The sequence below is a fragment of the Alexandromys fortis genome, unplaced genomic scaffold, assembly GCF_014885135.2.
Source record: "Alexandromys fortis isolate MF-2015 unplaced genomic scaffold, M_Fortis_MF-2015_v1.1 scaffold_35, whole genome shotgun sequence".
Lineage (NCBI taxonomy): Eukaryota > Metazoa > Chordata > Mammalia > Rodentia > Cricetidae > Alexandromys > Alexandromys fortis.
Genome location: NW_026067913.1, coordinates 1,759,304 through 1,782,147, shown reverse-complemented (window position 1 = coordinate 1,782,147; position 22,844 = coordinate 1,759,304). Strand labels below are relative to the sequence as shown.

The 22,844-nt window shown below is 37.5% G+C and overlaps 1 pseudogene; it reads right to left on the bottom strand.

Annotated features, from left to right (window-relative positions):
* Nucleotides 1-18,284: 18,284 nt before the first annotated feature.
* On the bottom strand, nt 18,285-19,236 carry LOC126499617 (proliferating cell nuclear antigen-like; annotated as a pseudogene).
* Between the last annotated feature and the right edge of the window lie 3,608 nt (nt 19,237-22,844).

Genomic DNA, 22,844 nt, shown 5'->3' with positions numbered 1-22,844 from the left:
TCTCTGAAGTATATTGTAATCTCATTATCCTTTGTTTTACATCTAATATCTACTTATGAGTGAATACATACTGTGTTTGCCTTTCTGAGTCTGGGTTACCTCACTCAAAATTTTTCTTTTGTTGTTGTTGTTCCATCCATTTGCCTGCAAATTTCATGATGTCATTGTTTTTTATAGCTTGGTCACATTCAGTTGTGTAAATATACCATACCTTCTTTATCCATTCTTCAGTTGAGCAGTATCTAGTTTTTTTCCAGGTTCTGGTTATTATAAATATTGCTGCTATGAACATTGTTGAGCAAGCATCCTTGTGATTATCTTTTGAGTATAGGCCCAGGATTCGTACGGCTGGGTCTTGAGATAGATTGATTGTGAGTTTTCTGAGAAACCGCCATACTGATTTCAAGGTGGCTGCACAAGCTTGCACTTCTACCAGCAGCAGAGGAGTAATCCCCTGCTGTCTTTTAGTTTCAAGTACATTTCTCTAGCATCATCTGACTTTTAAACTTTTTATTACATGACATCTATTATTCTTTATATATAGTTTGTGATTTTTCTCTCACAATTTTTAATAACTCTCCTTGTATTATATGTTAAGCATTTTAACTATAATACTTCTATAGGCTATCTCTTTTCTAGTTCTATCTGTTTGGTTCTCTTCATGATTTTTTTCATCTGTATGAGTTTGTTTTTATTTAATTTGGTTAACTTTTCTTCTTTTATCCCGTTGAAAACCTGGTCAAAGCCATTGGCCTGGGATTCTCTTCTTTCCTTCTTCTATGCCTACTATTTGAAGGCTTGGGCTCTTTATGGAGCACCAAAGTCCCTAATATCTCCCCTTCATAATCTTTTATATTCTTTGATTGAATGGCACACTTCTACTGTATCTTGAAGTCCTGATAGTCAAACTTCCACTGCATCTTTTTTTTATTTATAAGACTTTCCTTTTCGTTCCCTAATTGGGTTATCGAGCTTTTCATTGTCCTCTTCATGTCAGGTTTGGCTTTCTTCAATATTTCTATCTCTTTACTGAATTGACTTTTCTGATTTGAACTGATGTTGCCATTTTATTCAGCAATATATTTGCATTTTCTTGGACTTAACTCTGTAGTTTGTTTCCATCCACTTTAAGGTCACTAGTGTGTTCATTCCTTCTTCTATTTCAGTGACTCATTTTATCATAATCACTATCATATTAAGAGTCTGTGTAAGAAAACTGAACTTCTTATGAACTATGGATGCAACAGAGTCAGAATGTTCTCATAAAAAGGGGATACTACTGTTTTAGAATATAAAAGTAAAGAAAAATAAATAAAATAACTTCTGAGGCAATTTGCTGTTCTCATAGATTGGACCTGTACCTTGTCCGTTATCCTTTATGCATATATTGTAGCTTTCAGTTTACTATTGCTATGGAACTCCTGAATGTGTGAAAAATTGTGTCTCTGATTTTGGTCCCTTCTCTTGGGGGTCTTTTTCCCTTGTTGGTTTTTCCATGTCCTACTTCAATGTGGTGGTTTTTGTTTTATCTTACTATATTTTATTTTGTTGTGTTTTGTTGTTAAAAAGAAGGTACAAATACATAAAAAAAAACATATAAGGTTTTTAAAAAAGAATTCCTTTGTCGTCATAATTTACACAGGGATAATTAGTAAGCAAGCGTTATCTCTCATTGGAATTTATTCTGAGAATACTCATTTTCCCTTGTAGAAAGAGAGAACTGGAATCTTTTCAGTGACTTGAATCCCATTATCTGTCTTCCTAATGAAGTCTCTAACTTAATTTCTCACCTAAGTCCTTGTCCCATGACTAGGCTTTACCATAGACATGAATCATCCTTACATTTCTCAGGCAGGCTGTGAATTATAACTACAGGACATTTGCACTTGATAAATTTTATTTGAACTATCCCTTAACCAAAGACCCATAAAACTTGGTCCCTCACCTCTTTGTTCTTTGGATACCTTCTTTTCTTTTGCCTTTGGCTATAGTTTATGTGCCTTCTGACATTGATGACATTGCCACCTTGCAAGAAGATCCCCTGGCCTCAGAGCAGTGCCTGTGTTCTATAGAAGCACATTCATAGATCTGTGTTCACATTTTAGAGCACAAGGCCTCTTTTCCTTCTGCTTGGACTTTGACTCCCACCACAGTACATCATCCTATTTCTTTTTGTTGGTTAAAGACGGCATCTCAGTGTAAAGATTTATGCTCCTCACATGGCATTTCACCCTGGATTCCTTTCCATTGCTGCTGACGTCAGGTATATGGCCTTGCTGACCTGAATGGATGAGAGCAGGCACACTCAGGCATACAAGGAATGCAGAGGTTTTATCTAATATTTTCGCTTATCTTTTATACTCTGGATTTTTTTTCCAAGAAGATCATTGTTCCTTAGTTAATTCTCTGTGGAGCTTTCTGGATGGGACAAATGACAAAACTTGACAATAGTCAGGGTGATGTGCTATTAAACGAGTGACCAACCTATCGCTTGAAGAGGCAATCCTGCATGGCATTCAGTTTATAAATAGATTTTGAACCTGAGCAACAAACACACATTGATTTCTCTCTTGCCTGTAGCTCTTTGTGAATGATTTTAAATGTCTGCAGAGTTGAGCAGATACAACAGAAACCTGATAGCCTGTAAACCTTAAGGTGTTTACCCTATATCCCTTTACCTAAAATAAAATGACACCCACTGTTGGCTGAGCTTCTGACAACAGTGAATGAAGGTATAAAGTACGTGTATGTGTGTGCAGGGGCATTCCTGTTTTCCTCAGGCCATCTCTGAGGTGATGCCAGCAGTGCTGGCTCCGGAGGACCTGTATGCAATTCGGTGATGGACCACACAGTACCAGTTTGCTCCTTTCCTGGTTTCCTATCCTTTGCCTTTCACTTTTGTTTGCTATTATTTCAACGCTTTTTCAAGAAAAGAAAACAAAAGAAAATGACCATAGAAAGTCTTTTGGTAATCACAGTCTAGGATAGGGCTTAATCACAACATAGAAATTTAGTAACTCCTCTAACACTCCAGATTTTCTTGATTTTCTCGCTTTTACCTACTGAATTATTTTGATTTGAATATTAATCACTGCCCTGACAGAAGATCACTGTTTGAATCGTGGATCTCTACACAGTGGCGCTGTTAAAGAAGGTTGTGGAGCACTTAAGTGTTTAAGAGTTGGGGTAAAGCAGGAGAAACTGGGTCACCATGGGCAGACCTTGAGGTTTTAGAGCCCTAGATCCATGCCCTGCCCTCTCACTGCTCTCCTAAGCTTTATTTATTAACACAACAATAAAAGAAGTCATTAAGAGCCTCTCACTCTCCTTTTCCCTTCAGAAAAGAGGAGGCCTCCAAGATAAACTTACCAAACACAACAAAGCAAGATACCATAAGACAAGAAAAATAATCTTCATATCATGACTAAAAAAGGCAACCAAATAGGAGCAAAATAATTCCAAGAGCAGGCAGAAAAATCAGATACACTCTTTCCCACAAAAATACCAGACTAAGAGCTATAACATACTCAGAGGGCCTAGTGCAGAACCTTGCCGCCTTGCTTGCTACTTTAGTCTCTGTGAGCCCATCTGAGCTCTGCTCAGGTGATTCTGTAGGTCATGTTCTCCTAATGTCCTCCATCCCCCCTGACTCCTCCAATCTTGTCTCCTCTTTCACAGGGCTCCTGAGGTCCAAGGGGGTAATACCTGATGATTTCCTACAATTTAGACTCACTCTGCACAATGTCTGTCTGTGGGTCTATGCACCTGCTCCCATCTGTTGCAGAGGGAAGTCTCTAATTAGGAATAATTTCTATTATTATTATTATTATTATTATTATTATTAATTATTACTGGTCAGTTGTGTTTGAATCTACACTTGGTCTCTAGAAGCCAGTTTTGGTTCCTGACCATTCATGCTTTCTCTCACGGTATGGAACTCAAGATAAGCACATATTAGTTGGTACCCCTACAAGCTTTGTGCCACCATTTCCCTTGAAGGAAGGTAGATGGTATGTGGAGGGTTTTGTGGCTGGGTTCATTTCCAGGTTTCTTTTTTAGTAGCTAGCAGAGAAACTATGCATACCAAAGGGCTAGATAATCCTGTGAAGGTCGCATGGAGATATAAGCTTAACCTTTCTGCCTTCAATGCGATGTGTGAATGTTCTCAGCAATGGAGTCCTGTTGTCAGCTTTTTTAGAGAGAGACCCTCTCTCTTATCATCAGTGTTGGTCATTTAGGGATATCCAGAGTAATCTGTTGGCCAACAACTTAATCAATTGCACGCCCATCCCACCACTAGAAACCTTGTCAGACTACAAAAGATGGTCAGTTCAGACTCTGCATCCTCCATTACTAGGAGCCCTCACTAGGATTGATCTCACTGATTCCAGAAAGTTTTCACTGTACTAGGTTTTCACACCGACCCCCACCCCCAGTGTCTTCCCCATTTCAGCCCTCTCCAAGGACATTTCATTGATATATATTTTAGGAATTCATGTCAAGAAATAAAAATGAATAAAAGGAACATTCAAACACATTATAAAAGATCATATTGTTTGACATAGCATTGATAAATGGATATAGCATTTAAAATATCCGGCTCATGTATGGTGGCGAATGATACATTGTGCTTCAGCACTGTGAAAAATCTCCCTTCAACTCTCTCAGTATCTCTTAGGAAGATGAGCACAAAACACTTGGATGAACAAAAAAAAATTAATCATCAATAAAACCTGCAACTTTTGAAATTGGAGCGGAGATGGCAAAAAAGAATGCCCTCCTTTAAAGAGCTTTAATATGATTTATCCTATGTGCTTGATCATAATAGTAAAATTCCTTTATCAGCAGAGATACCATTTCTCTGAGTGTCAAAATTAAAATTATGTCATCTACAATTACATCTCATGCTTTACAATCTGGAGAATTTGTAGTCATACTGGAGATAGAAATGGGCAAGACAGGAAAAGGTGGGAGGTTTCAAACCCATTGCTCATTCTCTATTTCTGTTTCCATAAAATCAGAACAAATGGCAGATCATCTTTTTGTAATAAACTGTGTGTATTCTTTCTCTGATGATTCCTGAAGAGATATGAAAGTTTCTTTTTGAATATATCACCCATCCAAGGAAAGCATACGTGTGTATGTATTTATTATTTGTTCATTAATTGATAGACATCTTGGTTGATTGCATGCCCTAGCTATTGTGTTGAGGCCCAATGAGCACAGATTTTTCTCTGTAACAGGATATAAAGGCCTGCGGATCATACTGCTTGATGAGGCAGCAGTTCAACGTGCAGCTGTTCAATTTTCAACCCCCAGGTTTATTTTCATAGAGGTGGCACTAGTTTACATTCTCAATAGCTCTGTGTAAGATTTCTCTTTCCCCACGTTCAAACCAACATTTGTTGTCATGTGTATTCTTGGTCCTGGCCATTCTGATTGTGGTGAGAAGGAATCTGAAAGTAGTTTTTGTCTGTATTCTATTGGTTGCTAAGAATGCTGAGCACTTTTTGAAACTGTCTAGTAGCTTCTTGTTTTGTTAACTTTGTTCAGTTTCATGGGCCATTTTTAACTCGTCATTTGTTTTCTTGGTGTTTAGTTGTTTATAGTAATTTTTCATATTCTAGACAAATTTGTAAATGGCAAAGATTTTTCTTCTATTCTGTAGGCTGATTCATCACTTGATTGAGGGAGTCTTTAATGTATCGATACCCTATTTAAACAGTGCAAAAACACCATGATAAAGTCACTCAATTTCCAATTACACTCTAGAACAGGGGTGCTCAACCTGTGGGTTGTGGCCCTTTGAGGTCAACTGACTATTTTACAAGGGCTGCATGTCTGATATCCTGTGTATCAAATATTTAGATTACAATTTGTAAAAGTATCAAAATTACAGCTATGAAATAGCAATGAGAATAATTTTATGGTTAGGGGTAGCTATAACATGAGGAACTGTATTAAAGGGTCCCAGCATTAGGAAGGTTGAGAATCACTTTCTAGATGCCATGAAAAAGCTTTCAATGTTAGTAACAGGTATATCCTTAATAATATATCATAAAATGAATGTGTAAATTTTATAAAATCTTGGGTCCTTATTTATAATATTGATTGTTAATATATTATTTGGAATGCCAAAACTCAATTTATCTTTCAGGAAATACTAAAGGTCATGTAAGGTTGTGGAAAAAGAAGTCTGAAAATTGTTACAGATGCACTCAAGAGTCAATACACAAGTCAAATACTTCCATCAATGGATGGATTGATAATAAAAATATGTTTCTCTTACACAAAGGAAAATATTTCAGTTGTGGAGAAAAGTGAAATTATGAAATTCATGGGCTATTGGATAGGGCTGGAAATAACAAGTCAGAGTGAAATAACTAAAACCCAGAAAGACAAAGGCTGTATGTTATCTCTCATATGAGGATGCTGGCTTTGAATCTTTAGATACACATGTATAAGTTGGAGTACACACAGAAGGCATTAGGGGTAATGGGAATTTTAATGGAAGAAGGATAGAATGAAGGTGCCATGAACTGAAGAACTGGAGTGATGAAATAAGCGTCAGTTTGGCAGGGCAGAGGAGAGGAGGGAGTCTGTGGAAGGATAACTAACACTGTTTGCAAACCTACTAATATAAGCTTCCTGAAATATTTACATGTGCAAAGTGGCTTAAATTGATTTATTTTTCAGAGGAGAGACAATGCCTAGCACAGAGTTAATAAGATTTCAAATAAAGAGACCATTGTCAGAGATGAGCTATCGTTTCTTCTTCCTCCTCCTCCTCCTCCTCCTCCTCCTCCTCCTCCTCCTCCTCCTCCTCCTCCTCCTCTTCTTCTTCTTCTTCTTCTTCTTCTTCTTCTTCTTCTTCTTCTTCTTGTGTTGCTGATCAGTAGGTTCCAAAAGAAAACCTTCAAACGTGACCAACTATTGCCATTGCTTTTGGTTACCTTCAAGAATTTGAAAAGAAGACCCTATTGATGGAGTTGTTGCTTTCTTCAGCCATAGGGTGTGTTGAAATCAAGCTGGTACTCACCTGAAAGCTTTATCCTTACTGGTTAACTTTCTCAGTACCGGCTGGTTCAATATGTGCAAGCAGAAGAGGAAATCTGAGGGCTAAGGTTAGGATTTTTAAGTTTCAATTGCTGCGCTTAGGAGAACTTTAAGACAAAAACTACCTCTACCCTGCAAGCCTTACTTTCCCAAGCACAGACAACTTCCTGGAATGCTGGGGCTGTTCATGTAAAATAGCAAAGCATGTGTTTTTACTGAAGTGAACAAGACTGCTCGTCCCAAGTGCACATGATGTGCTTAATAGCAGGTGGAAAGTAGGTGGACAGGAGGTATGTCAGGGTATATATTTGTACCTGATTAGATGACGGTACAAAGTATCTAATCTTGTGTTTATAGGCCCCTGCCTAATATAATTCGGGGCCATTCTCTGGGAATCCTGGGTATGGACCTAGTCAGTGTTCATCTTCCTGGCCAGTATTTAATAAAATCTGCTACAAATTTGGATCATAAATTGTGGTAGTTGTCTTATTCTTACCTGGTGGAGCTAACAAAGAATCCTCAAAAACAAACTCAGGTGTGCACCCTGTGAGTTCCAATAACAATGGCCTAGGGAAATACGGCAGCTGGCGCAGGAATGACCTCAATGTTAGTGGAGTTACAGAAGCTTTCAGACTGTATAGGAAATTAACATCATAAAAAAATTCATTCCTAGAACATTTAACTGAACCCCAACACCATGGCTGGTAAGATCTTACATCGCCCCTACCGAAGAATTTATTAGTATTATCTTTCTCTAGTCCTGGAAGAGGTTCAGACTAATGGGTCTACCTGGAAAGGTCATTCTGTAACATTTGCGCTGCCAGGAGGCTTTGAAGTATATTTCAGTTTTCCTGTTTTCTCAAGTTGTCACTCATGTTGGGGTGGCCTTTGCTGATGCAGCTGTCTCTGAGTTATTTATAATCCTATAAATAACCTCAGCAATGATCACCAAGTTAGACTTCGATACAACTCCTGCTTTGGTCTGTCATCTGTCACTTAGCTAACTGGAGTGAGCTGACTTTTGCTCACATCTCCGTGGGAAATAATTGTCACACAATGACTTTTTAAACAAACAAACAAACAAAAACAAAACAAAATAAAAAAATGACTATTTTATATTTCTTCTTTTCTTAAAAGATTATTTATCACATCCACAATTTCCCCTCTCTCCCCTCCTCCCTGTGTATCAACTCTGTCACTTCTCAGTCCCCTCCCTCGCCCCATTCACTTCTCTTTTGTTTCTTTTAAGGAAAGGATAGGTCTACTGTGAGTACCAACAAAACATGGCACATCAAATTGTGGTAAGACTAAGCACTACCCATATAATTATTAAAACTGGATAGGGAAATCCCAATATCAGGAGTAGTCTTGAAGAGATTAGGGATACAAGGATCATGCCTTAACATCAAAAAGGCAATATACAGCAAGCCAACAGCCAACATCAAACTAAATGGAGAGAAGCTCAAAATGATTCAACTAAAATCAAAAACAAGACCAGGCTGTCCACTCTCTTAATATCTAGTTAATAAAGTACTCAGAATTCTAGATGGAGCAATAAGACAATAAAAAGAGATCAAGAAGATATAAATTCGAAAGGAAGAAGTCAAACTTGCACCATTTTCAGATGCTATGGCAGTATATGTAAGTGACCCCAAAATTTCTACCAGGGAACTGTTACAGCTGTTACTCATGACTCTCAGAGCCTTGAAACTCACAAGAACTCTTGCAATGACTGGAACCTGAAATCTTCACATCTTTGACTTTCCCTAGATTCTGCCTCTCCTAATCTGTTTGTTGTCCCCTCGCCTTCTTTCACAGCCTTTTATCCATAATCTACCTCTGCTTTCACACTTCTGCCCTTGTTGATTGCTATGACTCTTTACCAGCCTTCTGGATCCTATAGTAACTATCACAATTACTATTATTAGTTGGAGTGAGCAGCTCAGGTTGCTCTATCTGTTCCTTCAAGGTAACAATAAAGTGTGCTCACAAGTATGTTACTGTGACAGTCCAGTAAGTCACCAAAAGATAGTCTGACAACTTCTCCTCCATTCTCAAGGCACGAAGGAAGGGCACGCAAAAAGAGGATCTGTACGTTTAGTAATCAAATGGTCAAATGAACCAGCTCCCAACAATATAGCTTATTTCAAACAAATTATTGTATGCATTAAAGGTCACTAACAATAAAATAACAGTTATCAGTATTGCTTTACAGTGCTTAAGTCCTAATGATGTACTCTTGTTGTATGTCTTTAACCACCCTCAGTGATGATGTCACCTGGAACCAAACTTTTGATTTATCTTTATGCCTACAGATTCAAGTGACTTTAAGTTCTACTCATGTCTGGGTTTTCATCATCCCACTTGATTTTGTTTTACTTCACTCTCTCCCTTGGAGAGACTGTGTCTTTTATTTCTGTTAGCTGGACTATTCCTACACTGGTGCTGTGCCCCTGTGGTGATGAAGTGCCAAGGAGATGGAGTGTTCAGTAATCTCACAGATAAGCCTCATTTCAGTGGGATTGTGACTAGGGGCGATACTATTGCAAGAGTTCCTCTGCCAGAATTATTGGTTTTTGTTTTCCTAGTCCTTTCTTTCCTTTATCCCTTCTCTATCTGCAACTTTCCCATCATATTTATTTGAAACCAAGACCTCTGTGATCTATTTTTTCCTCTTCAACTGAGACAAATAATCAGAAGGGCACTGCAGAGAAATTACCCGTTCCGATGAGAACAAGAATCCACTGGAGTGCTTCTCCCTCTAGAGTAAGCATTTGTTATGAAGAACTCAGGGAGAGTTTTATAATGATTACTCTCCCAGCCAGTGGACAGCCACCTGGGAATCTTGCTCAAATCGTTTCTGTGAGGAGCTGTGGGCTTCCTGGTTTTCAAGAGAAAAGCAGCTTGTAAGCTCCCCAACCCTGCAGTTCCCAGGAGAACCCTGCTTCCCGCAGCTTATAGCAATTTGTCAACATTATCATTTCAGTGTTCCTTTCGCTCCAGAGCATCAGCGTCTTTCCTACAGGTGAGCCAGCAGCAGTCTGACTTCCTAGAGTCATGTGTCTTCTTGTATTTCATTTTCATTTTCCATTTCTGATACTAGGCCCATCTGATTAACTCCCTTTTTTTAGATATATCTGTTAAATAGCAACCAGATCTTTACAATCATTAGCTTTTAGGAGAAGCAAAGGCAAAATAAAATGCTGCTTAACTGACAGTTGAAGATTTAATAAAACTGAACTGCTCACAATAGAGACAAAAAGAAAAATATTGAAGGAAATGGAAACATTCAGTCTACAGATGATAAAATATTTTGGTTACTTTCATAAACCTAGGCAGAATATAGTACTTCAGGAGCATTGTAAGTTGAGACATCAAGTTCATGGATTTCAAAAATTTATTTGAATAGTCCAGTAACATTGAGGAGAATATCATATTGTATTTTAAGCTGCTGGTGTTCTCAGTATGATAATATTGATACATGCAATAGTCTAAATCTATAGTTCTAATAGTTAAGTTATAAAACTATTTCAAAATTAAACTGCATTCTGCTACACGAATTGTTATTTTATCTGTCCTCTCTCCCTTCTTCTCCACTTTTCTCATACACATTGACCTGGTACTAATAGTTTTATTTGTTCTCTTCTTTTACTACCCACTCATTCTCCTTCCTGTCTTTGTGCATACACATATCTGCATACACAAACATACTTCAAATATATTCATGTAAAAGCATTTATCCAATTACTTACTTAGTACCAAGTGAATTACATTTGTAAAATCTGCCATATGGAAATAGAAAGATGAAATCAGATTACATTAACTAGAATAAGTTTAAAAAATATAAAATTTCAAAATGCCAAATTTTCTGAAATAGAAAAGTTATAGACGAAGTAAATATTCTTAAATTGCTTTCAAACAAGGTACATGGTCAAATATCCTTTAAAATCTGAGTTATAAACACATACCTACAGTAATAAATCTCAACTCTATTGGGGTGAGGGCCAGAGAGATGGGGAAGTTATTATAATATTTTGCTGGAGTGAGAGAAAAAAGGGAATAAACAGAGATACATTTAATCCTTAACAATGTTATACAGACTTACTTCACTGGAAATAAGATATAAAACAAGGCCATAGTTCATAGTTTTGAGAGCGATATTACATGCACAAATGCCAAAACTGTACATAGAATAATGTTTTACCCAGAAATAATTACCAGCTGTACTTTTCCTTATGTAGATACTCCAACATAATCAGTATGATATCAGGTCCTTGATTATTATTCATGGAGACTAGTTCCATAGCAATGTTGGTTGGTAAAAGTGGATCTCAACTTGTGAATCACATCCATTTTGGGGGTCTAATGACCCTTTTACAGAGGTTACATATCAGATATCCTGCTTATCAGATTTTTAAATTGCAGTTTATAACAGAAGCAAAATTACAGTTATGAAGTAGCAATAACATTAATTTTGTGGTTGGGGGAACTGCTACATCATGAGGAATTTTACTAAAGGTTTATGGCATAGAAAGGATGGGAACCACTGGTCTATGCTATTTCAGATTAGATTCTGAGTAGTTGGTGTTCCTAGATTTTTCCTGGTGCATTGAGATATTTGGTGTTTAGTCCATTCATAAATGCTTATCTCTCCTACCATGGACTCTTGGTTAAGGGCTCATGCTCATGGAGTGATGAGAGAATTAGCTGAAGAAGGAGATAGACTGATATATACAGGATAAGATATCACACCCACACAATTACTACAATAGTCATTTGAAGACATCCTTTGGTGAGTATTTGCATCAAATGTTCTTCATACAGAAGGGTCTATCCAGGCATCTTTCTCAGTTCAGTATGTTATCAGTGACCTAGGTATATTCTGTGTACCTGATCAAGTCAGATTCTTGGTCATAATTTGTGATTCAGTAGATTCTTTCTACTAGATACCATATGCATTGAAAAATCAAAAAAAAATAATCAGGTTCATTGTCCATAACTCATTCTTCTGAGATTTCCTTTCAGAGGGCTCTATGTTCCCAGGCTGTCCTTTAAACACTGAAATTCAGGCCAGAGTTTAATTTCTGTAGGCAGTTGGTGATAGAGAGCTGACCATAGGAATTATGAATTAATTAGCGGGAAAGAGGTGATACAGTAAGATGAGGTGCCAGAGTCACTTGTAAAAGGATATTTCAACATGATTTGCAATATTTCACCTTTGGAAATTAATAGGGGAATTGCTTTGAGTTTCTCTCTGTTTAATTTGATGTTGGCTGTAATCGTGAGAAATGTACTCTAAATATCCATTATGCACAAGCCCTACTGCTCAAACAACACTCCAATGCTTGTAAAAATCTATGAGAAGATGCACTCAATTAAAACTACAATAACTGTTCTTTTCAGCAAAAACAGATGTTCGAAAAGTATTCCAGAGAGGCAGACAGTATTACAAAGAAACACCTAGGAGAGAAATGTAAGAATAGGTGAGCTAGGCAAAGAGGGAGCAACTGAAGAATATCAAAAAAAGTAAACAAAGGGAGGGAAGGAAATGGGGAAAGAAAGAGGAAGGATGAAAACAAAGAAGGAAGAAAATATAAAGACTAAAATAGCTAATGGCAAGGCTAGAAGGTCTGGGTTGTAAAACTGTGAGCCCTACAAGAAAGTCAACTTAAATTTATTCAAAGTCTTGCAATAAAGACCATTTCTACTCATATTTCAGCCATATAACACTCCAGTATACAAAATACTGTTGTAGCGTTCAGCAAATACAATTGGAGTTTTCATATCTCACTGTTCTGCCCCTTATGTAAGTGAAAGAGATGGTGCCATAATGTAGGCTATTTTCAAATTAGTCACCAGTACAAAAAAATATTTTAATTATACACACATACAGAGGGGGGAGGGAAGGAGGGAAGGAGTGGAGTAGGTGAGTTGTGAATTTTCTGGATGTGATTATCACACACATGGAGGCAAAATAAAATTATGACAAATACACACACAGACACACACACAGAGACAGACAGATAGATGATAGATAGATAGATAGATAGATAGATAGATAGATAGATAGATGATAGATAGACAGATAGATAAACAGACAGATATATGATAGATAAGTAGGCAGGTAGATAATCAGACAGACAGATAGATGATAGATGATAGATAGATAGATAGATAGATAGATAGATAGATAGATAGATAGCTGGATAGATAGCTGGATAGACAGACAGACAGATACATAGATAGACAGATAGACAGATAGACAGATAGACAGACAGACAGACAGACAGACAGACAGACAGATAGATAGATAGATAGATAGATAGATAGATAGATAGAGTTACCATGCAAGCTATCAGGCATTTCCATGCAGACTTTGGGTTGAGATTCTTCCTTTCTTCTTGTTTTCCCTGATTAAAGACTTACACTTCCAGCTTTCCTATGTACTTTTATGTGACACATATTCTACCACCTTCTATAGCACACCACACCCATCTGCGCTCTATGGCTGCCATACAATTTGTGAGCCGGGCAAGGGCCTGGAGATTGAAACACACAAAGACACACAGACAGAAACAGGTCATCCTTGAAACAGGAATGCCCCAAGAATGCTTCCCTTTATCGTGTTCATGGGCAGCTTATGTAGTGTTTTGCCCATGCCCCAGCTCTTGGGATCTTTCAGCTGTAGACCCATCAGCCTGCCATCAGGGTCTCGTGCTCAGAGCAGCTGCAGGCTGTCTCAGAACAGAGGAAAACAAGTTCTTTACAAAAACATTCAGAATCTGGGGGCTCACTGCTCCAAACATCTTCCCCCTTTTTTATATAATTAGAAAAAAGAAAAGCAACTAACCACATGCAAATCTTATAAGCTGAAAAATGCCCTAGCGAACATGCTCATTCTACAGTCAACATGAATGATAGTAATTGCTGTTGCCAGCTACAAGATAGTCACAGCAGCCATCTGACAATTTTAGCTGCCATGAAGGAGGCTGCGGCAGTGACAACAGCAGCCACCCATGGTGATCTCAAAATCTCTAGGATGGCTTCGGAGTTGTCCTCCTGCCTCTGCCTCCTTTAGAAAATCCTACTGGCATGTATAATAGTTCTGCAAAAGGACTATCACAGGCAGTTTGATTTTAACAGCATATATAAATTATTCTTCCTTTGATGTAGGTCATGCCATCATACTAACACTGTAGTTCATTCACTCTTCTGAGAAACAGTTTGCTTCACCTTCAATAAGACATTTTGCTACTTCATTATATTGACATTTTTTATTGGACTTGTTAAGCAGGAGGCATTTTCTGTAGACAAATTGGCTATATTTGTATACCAGAGGATAGGTAGTTGAGGTAAACTGATTCCCGTTTTCCTGAGAAATCACCATACTGATCTCCATAGTAGCTGTACAGGCTTTCATTCCCTCCAGTAATGGAGGAGTGTTGTTTTTATTCCACATCCTCCTCAGTATATGCTGTCGTCAGTGTTTTTGAGCTTTAGTTTCTAGAGTTATGTATATATTTTGGAAAGAAGCCCCCAGTCAGATGTTGGGTTTGTGAAGATTTTTTTTCCCATTCTGTAGGGTGCCATTTTGTTTTGCTAACAGTGTCCTTTGCCTTACAGAAGCTTTTTAGTTTCAGGAGGTCCCATTTCTTAGTTGCCGATATCAGAGTCTGTGCTATTAGTATCATAGTCAGGAAATAGTCTTTGTGCCGATGCATTCAGGTTACTTCCCCCTTTGTCTTCTTTCAGCTTCAGTGTAACTGAGTTTATGTTGAGGTCTTTGATCCATTTGGACTTGAGTTTTGTGCAGGGTGATAGATATTAATCTCTTTGCATTCTTCTACATTTCAACATCCAGGTATGCCACCACCATTTGTTGAAGATGCCTTCTCTCTTCCATTGTATGTTATGGCTTCTTTGTTTGAAATCAGGTGTTAATTGTTGTGTAGATTTAATCAGGGTCTTTGGTTTGATTCCATTGATTCACATGTCTGTTTTTATGCCAATACCAAACTGTTTTTATTACTACAACTGTATAGTGGAGCTTGAAGTCAGGGATGGTGATACCTTCAGAAGTTTCTTTATTGTACAGGATTGTTTTAGCTAATAAACAGGTCCTCATGAAACTGAAAACAATGTGTAAGACAAAAAACACCATCAATTGAATAAAAAGATAGCCCGCAGATTGGAAAAATATTTTCACCAACTTCACATCTGACAGAAGGCTAATTTCTAAAATATATAAAGAACTCAAGAAGATAATTAAAAAAAAAACCTGAATAATCCAATTTAAAATGAAGTACAGATCTAAATAGAGAATCTTCAACAGAGGAACCCAACGTGGTTGAGAAACACTTAAAGAAACAATCAGCATCCTTAGTAATCGGGGAAACGCAAATCAAAACTACCTTGAGATTTCATCTGATGCCTGTAGAAGGGCTAAGAGCAGTAGAACAAGTGACAGATCAACCTGAGGAGGATGTGTAGTAAGCGGAAGACTCCTCCACTGCTGGTGGGCGTGCATACTTGTACAACTACTTTGGATTTTAATATGGCAGTTCCTCAAAAAAAAAAAAAAAAAAAAGACCCTGTTATAACACTCTTGGTCATCTACCCAAAGGATTCATTTGAGTTCACAGAAACTAAAGCAGTTAGTACAGAGCCTACCTGGTCTACAACAGATCCTCTGCATACATATTATGACTATTAACTTAGTATTTTCATGGGAGACTTTGCGAATGAGGGGTTCTCTGACTTTTGTGCCTGTTCTTGGGAATCCTTTCTTCCTATTGGGTTGCTATATTCAACCTCAATATAAAAGGTTTTGCTTCATTTTGCATTTTATTTTGTCACGTTTGATTGTTATATCTTATAAACCCGTTATTTTCTAATGATGGACACAAAGGGATTGGATCCAGAGAAAAGGGAGGTAGGAAGGAACTGTGAGTACTGGAGAGAAAGGAACATATAATCTGGATATATTATATGAGAAAAGAGTCTATTCTAAATAAAATGAAAAATATATGCAATAATTGTGAAATCTTTTTTGGTACATATAAAATAGTTCTTCAGTTTGCTATATTATTTTTAGAGGAGAGAAACATTCTCATTTTTCATTTTATTTTAATTTCTTATATGATGTGTAAATTTTAATTTTGTGTTTGTGGATATTTTACCCATATAGATGTTTACATATCATATATGTGATTTATTTGTTTATCTAGTAATGTAAGCATACCACAACCACATATTTGGTCATTAGCTTCCTAAACTTTGTAAGAACATTTCCATATTGGTGGAAGTGAATATCTGAATGCTAATACACAATCCATATTCAAGGCTCAAGATGGAAAACTATTGAGTACAGCAACATTTGTGTTCCTGAATTTATATTTAAAAACTCATTTCAGCAGTATGGGTAGCAATGATTTACAAGCCTCTTAAGAATCCCAGTTTGTCAAATTGGACCAGTGTTGAACAGGGGGCAGTACTATCACATGTAAATTTGGGGGGAAGAGTCAAAAAACTGATATTTAAGAATTTTAAGATAATTTTATTTCTTAACAATCTTTTCTGGCCCAAGAAGATCAATTCCCTTATGTAGTAAATTGTAAAAGGATGATTTATCAGTGGTGCCCCGAGTTTATGTCCATCTTGTCTAGATTTGGTTACCCTGAGGGATACATTGGTTTTGGCCGAATGGTCCTATGAGAACCACAGCTGCTACAGTTACATTAACTGTGTTTCTGCAACTAAATTTGCTTTTTAAATCCACAAAATGCTTTCGACTGATAGTGGCAACCTCCCTCTGTCTATAATTAGATTGTTATTAGCCTTAAAAGACATATCTGAAGAGAGCTTTTTCCCCCCTTTCAAACTTCAGGCATCTCAGACCTGGCAAATTTCTCTGAGCTGCTTCTCTAGAGACTTAGAATCTGTGGCTTTTAAAAGATTTAAATTAGTCAGAACACCAGCAGGAGCACTTTAAGATTTTGCTTATTCGCTGTCTTTAACTAATTGCCTATTTTAAATGGCAGCCAACTTTAAAAAAAAAATCAATAGATACACTGCTCAAATGTTGGTGGAACTATAAAAACACCATTTTCCATACCACTTTTTCATTTGACACTGAATAAAACTATTTTCAAACCCTAATTTGTATAGTCTGGCAAGTCCTGTGTGATTTGGTCTCTAACAAATATTACATTGAATCTTCTCTAATCAGTTTAATGGGTGGAAGATACAAAACAATTGGCTTGCAAGTTTTCTAAATGCCAACCTTGCATGTGTGGTCATCAATAACACATTATTGCTTTGAATGGAAGTGAAATTCAAGATAATTGATGCCTAAGCTGCTGAGGAGGCACAGGAAGCATCAGGTGATGGAAATTTGCTTGTGTAGGAAAATCACTTCACAGGGAGCTCAGCCATCAGAAACTCTAACTGCCTCTCTTCAGCTGATGGAAGGATGCAATCCACTGACTCATTTCAGATGAAACAGAATTCCTGAATGACAAGGTCAGGACTTTAAGAGCTCTCGCATTCACTGTTAGATCACTAAACCTCTAAAACTGATTTGTACCTCAGTCCTTGTGGAAAACCATATCTGCAAATTATTTGGCATTGCTTCCCAGCAAAATGGGACACAGTGCCTCCTCATCGCAGTGTGCGTGAGTTTAAATGACAGCCTCAGCAAACATAATACATAGGAGACGAGACACTACACAACAACTTCCGCGAGGAGGCAAGGCAAGGCCATACCTGCAGATCTTGCCAGGCTCATGTGGAATGCATGCTCAGCGGGCTGGTGGAAATCTGGTGATCCCGAAAGATGTATGAAGAGACAACATGGCTAAGCTACACAGAGATAGGCAAGGGGATGCTTGCTTTTTCTAACTGACATTCACAGGCTAGAAATACAAATAAAAATGTTTTCAAATTTTAACATTTCAGCCTCCATCAGACTAAACTTTTGAGCCATCTAGAATGAGAACTGCCCAGATAATCCCACTCAACCATCAGAATGAAATAGGACGTGATGTCACTCTTTTATTGTAGAGTTTTCCACATGAATACATACAATAAATCTTTTTTTTTTACTTTTGAAATTCAGTTAACTTTATTTATATTGAAAAGCATTTCCTGAAACTGTATTTAGCGTCAAGATCATTTATAAAAATCACCAGTATTTCTAATGTACAAAGTTTATGTAAAAAGAACCAGTTTTTACTTTGGAGTTTATTCTTTAAACAAATTGTGGAGAAGAGGAAGAAAAAGTAGGTTATTTACAGAAGATATCTACATATGTACTCAGGTACAAACTCGGTGACAGACAAGACTTTAAAACATGCTGGCATGTCAGAAGCAGTTCTCAAAGGGGATTAGTTGTCTCAGATTCTAGCAATGCCTAAGATCCTTCTTCATCTTCGATCTTGGGAGCCAAATAATATTTTAAGTGTCCCATGTCAGAAATTTTGTGTTCTACAACAAGAGGTACATCTGCAGACATACTGGGTGTTACCGTAGAAGACAGTGGTGCGCCTTTAGTGAAAAAGTTCAGATACCTCTGTGCAAAAGTTAGCTGAACCGGCTCATTCATCTCTACGGTTACAGCTTCCTCTTCTTTATCAATTTTACTTGTTTGTGACAACTTAATGTGTCCATTCCCAAGCTCATCACCCTGCTCTTTGCACAGGATATTACCGCAGCATCTTCAATATGGCTAAGGTCTCGGCATATGCGTGCAAATTCACCAGAAGGCATCTTTACTACATAGCTGTACTCCTGTTCAGGGATTCTAAGTTACTCCACATCTAAGTCCATTAACTTCATTTCATAGTCTGAAACTTTCTCTTGATTTGGTGCTTCAAATACAAGCACTAAGGTATCAGCGTTATCTTCAGCCCTCGGTGTAATTATGTCTTTATTACCAGCACATTTTTGTATTTTGGACTTGCTGGTGAGGTTCATGCCCATGGCCAGGTTGCGGTCGCATCGGTATGTGTTGAAGCCTTCGGAGCGCAGAGTGAGCTGCACCAAGGAGACGTGTGACGAGTCCGTGCTCTGCAGGTTCACGCCACCCAAGCTGATGTCCCAGCAGGCCTCGTTGGTGAGGTCTTTGAGAGCCTCCAACACCTTCTTCAGGATGGAACCCTGGACCAGGCGAGCCTCGAACATCGTGGTGGAATCGCGACAACTAGATGCTAGCTAGAGACTGACAGAAGCGAGGTCTGGCAGCCGAGCTCTCCAGGTTGGCCATGCAGAAGTGCCAGTGAAGACCCAGAGAGAACGACTGGAGCCCGTGCGCCCGCAACCGTTTAATGCCTAATACATCTTTTCATACACAGTTATCAATAAGTTTACTGGCAAAAACATTAGGTTGCCCAATATACCTAATTCTCTTCTCTTTACATTTATTTTTTTTTTTGGGGGGGACACTGTGATAAAGGTTTGTCTCAACTCACTATAGAGTACAGAGAAACTTTCTGAGTCTTTAAATTACAGCTCTGAAGCATGCCTAAAACTTTTCACTGTAATAAGGGATTCTAAAAAAAATAATTTATGTAGTGGGTGTTTTCCTTGCATGTATATCTATGCACCACATTCATTCCAGTTGCTCATGGAGATCAAATGATGGGTTGTTAACTCAGGCATGTTACCAGCTTACTCTCACAATTAAATTAACCCATATTTCTATCTTAGCTTTTCACAAAGCTCTCGACTTGTTCCCTCATTTTACACACATTCTGTTTCCTTAGTGGTTGGCTGGAGTCTCTGACTCTGCCCTCCTTCTTCTCAGAGTCAGCTGTACCTGGGTGTCCTGCCTATTCTTCTTGTCTGGCTACTGACCTCTCAGCTTTTATTAACCAATGCGAGTAGTATATATATATATATATATATATATATATATATATATATATATTCACAGTGTACAGAAAGATTACTCCACAAACCTTACAGAGTAATCACCCAATTACTGATTTGACTTAAAGCCCAATCCATAATATGAACCCCATACTTGTCACTGCTTCCATGACCAAAAACATGAGACTCCATACACGAGGAACCTAGGGTAAAACCGAATAATACTGGTCTAGAGAAGGAAAAGCAGCAGTGCAATAACTGCTAATGACATCATGCTCAGTTGTAGACCAGTGCCTTATTCAGTTATCATCAGAGACGTGTTCTCCTTCAACACATAAAAACAAATATACTGACCCACAGACATAATGTAGAGAGCCAGAAACATTGGCACACTGTTGTATGAGTCCGTTTGTTTGTTCCCAACTGCTCAGTCCTGAAATAACCACGCACAAACTGTATTAATAAGTCACTACTTGGACTATTAGCTCTAGCTTCTCATTGGCTAGATCTTACATCTTAATTTAACCCATTTCTGTGAATCTGTGTATTGTCACATGGTTGTGGCTTACTGGGTAAATTTGCAGTGGGTATCTGTCTTTGGTGGGGCTACATGGCTTCGCCCGACTCTCCCCTCTTTCTTCCAGCACTTGGCTTAGTATTCCCTGCCTAGCTCTGGTCTACCCTGCTACAGTTTCTTTATTAATCAGTGGTAATCACAACATATAGAGGAGAATCCCACATCAGCACACTTAACCCAAAACGGGTGGTTTCCATCAAATTTTTCACCTCGGAGCTCAGGGAACTCCAGAGAAGAGGAAAGAAAAGAGTGTAACTTCAGGAGGAATGTTAGACCTGAAGTTAACTACTAAGCTCCACCTGTTTCTTCCCCCACCTACCAGGTAACTTCCTGGGAGTCTCAGAATTGTAGCTCTTGAAAGTCAACACCTGCCTGAGGACCAAGTAACTTCCTGTGATTCTGAAAGTTGGAGATCTTGGAAACTAGCAACAAAGCCTCATGGGTAAGTATTGTGGCCTCTGGCTATTGCTTATATAAACTCTGCCAACACACGTCTTGTGGCTACTTACCTGGAAAGTTTCCTGGTGATGGTCCTGGATGTATTCCATCTTGGTGGGTATTTAATATTTTTAACAAAGTCATGCTATATTTTACAATAAAGAAAAGATAAGAGAAAGAATCATAGTAAGAGCCAGAAGGGATAGAGGAAACCAAGAAACAAGACACTCTTATCAACATGAACAGAATTCACAGAAACTGAAGAGGCATGCAAAGGGCTTGCAAGGCACTCTGCCAGGTCCTCTGCATATGTAGTATGCCTTCCAGTTTAGTGTTTTCATGGGATTCCTGAGTATGCAAAAGAATGGGTCTCTGATTCTTGTGCCTTCACTCGGGCTCTCTTTTCCAACTTTAATGTGATAAGCTTTGTTTTATTATATTTTTAAAAGAATGAATGAATGAGTGAATGAATGAAAACCTAGCCACTAGGGTAAAGTTGAATATATGAACTGTCATTTTATCCTCTGAAAGAGGGAAAATCAGTTCTCTTCATTATTCTCATATCAAGTATATCAACCATTCCAGGACAGGGCTCAAGTTCATGAGTAGTTGACCAACTTTCAATGAGCTCCACATTTTTTTTATTTTTGCTTGTTTGTTTGTGCTTTCATTTGGTTACAGTTTGGTGATTTTTGCTTGTTTGTTTCACTTTCTGGGTGTGGTTTTATTTTGTTTTCTTGTTTTGATGAGTTTGTATTGGATTTTTTTTTTTAGAAAAAAAATCTAAAGTTGGGGGTAAGAGCAGAGGATCTGAAAGGACTTTGGAGAAGGTAAGAATATGATCAAAATATATTCACATTTAAAAATTATTTTCAATGATAAAAATGTAATTAAAAATAAAAATATCTACTTAGTATACAATAAATGTGTATATGCAATGCCAGTGCATACTATAAAACATTGATTTTATATACTGTGTACTTTGTACAATGACTTACATTCATGAAATCGCTATTAGAAAATAGTTGAATCATTCTTCTAACTCCAAGTAAGTAATATGTTATTTCTTTTCTGCCTTCATAAACAGCTAAGACTCATGTTAAGTAATTAAAATTTGTATTTAGGATTCTTATGTATCAACTTCTAGATACAAATGCTAATAGCATCAGTGCTATTTCAACATGAACAACACAGGTTGTAAATAATATGAAAGTTATTTGTTGAGCTGATTTCTCCTCCCTGGTGCATATTCTTCCATTTTTGAACCCATTCCACTTTAGATTTCTTTAAAAATGCACTGTTGACCTTATAAACTGCCACTCATAAGGATTGGTCTTATAGCATTACTTCCTGCATCCTAAGAGCATTTAGAATTATTGAACCTTCCTTCATTTAGCACTTCCCACAAATATCTCAGAATTTATTCTATTTCATCAAATGATTCTCCATATCAGGTCTATTCCAAAATTAATATTTTTGCATATTTTATTCTTTTTTACACTTATTATCCTGTAATTGTTTGTATTGTTCTAATAATGACCCCAAAATTATAGAGAAAATCAATATTTTAAAACAACCATTTCTTTGGAGATAGATTATAGGGCTGTAACTTTAGTTTGATTTCAAATTCTAATTGTGTAAAAACATTCCTACATCTCTAAAAGTGATTGGGAAATAAGTATTATTCTCAGGGTTAAATTTTATCTTATCATTTGACCCAAAATATTATACTGAATAAAAAATGTATTCCAAAACAAAAACAAAGCAGCAACTAAAAATTTGAACATGCTTATTTAATAACTTGCTGCCTTTTCTGCTGTTTTGAAGAATGAACTTTCAATAAATCACTGTAATACTGAGAACTGGACAATTAGGCATCATCTTTATTTCAGGAAGCAGAGGCAGA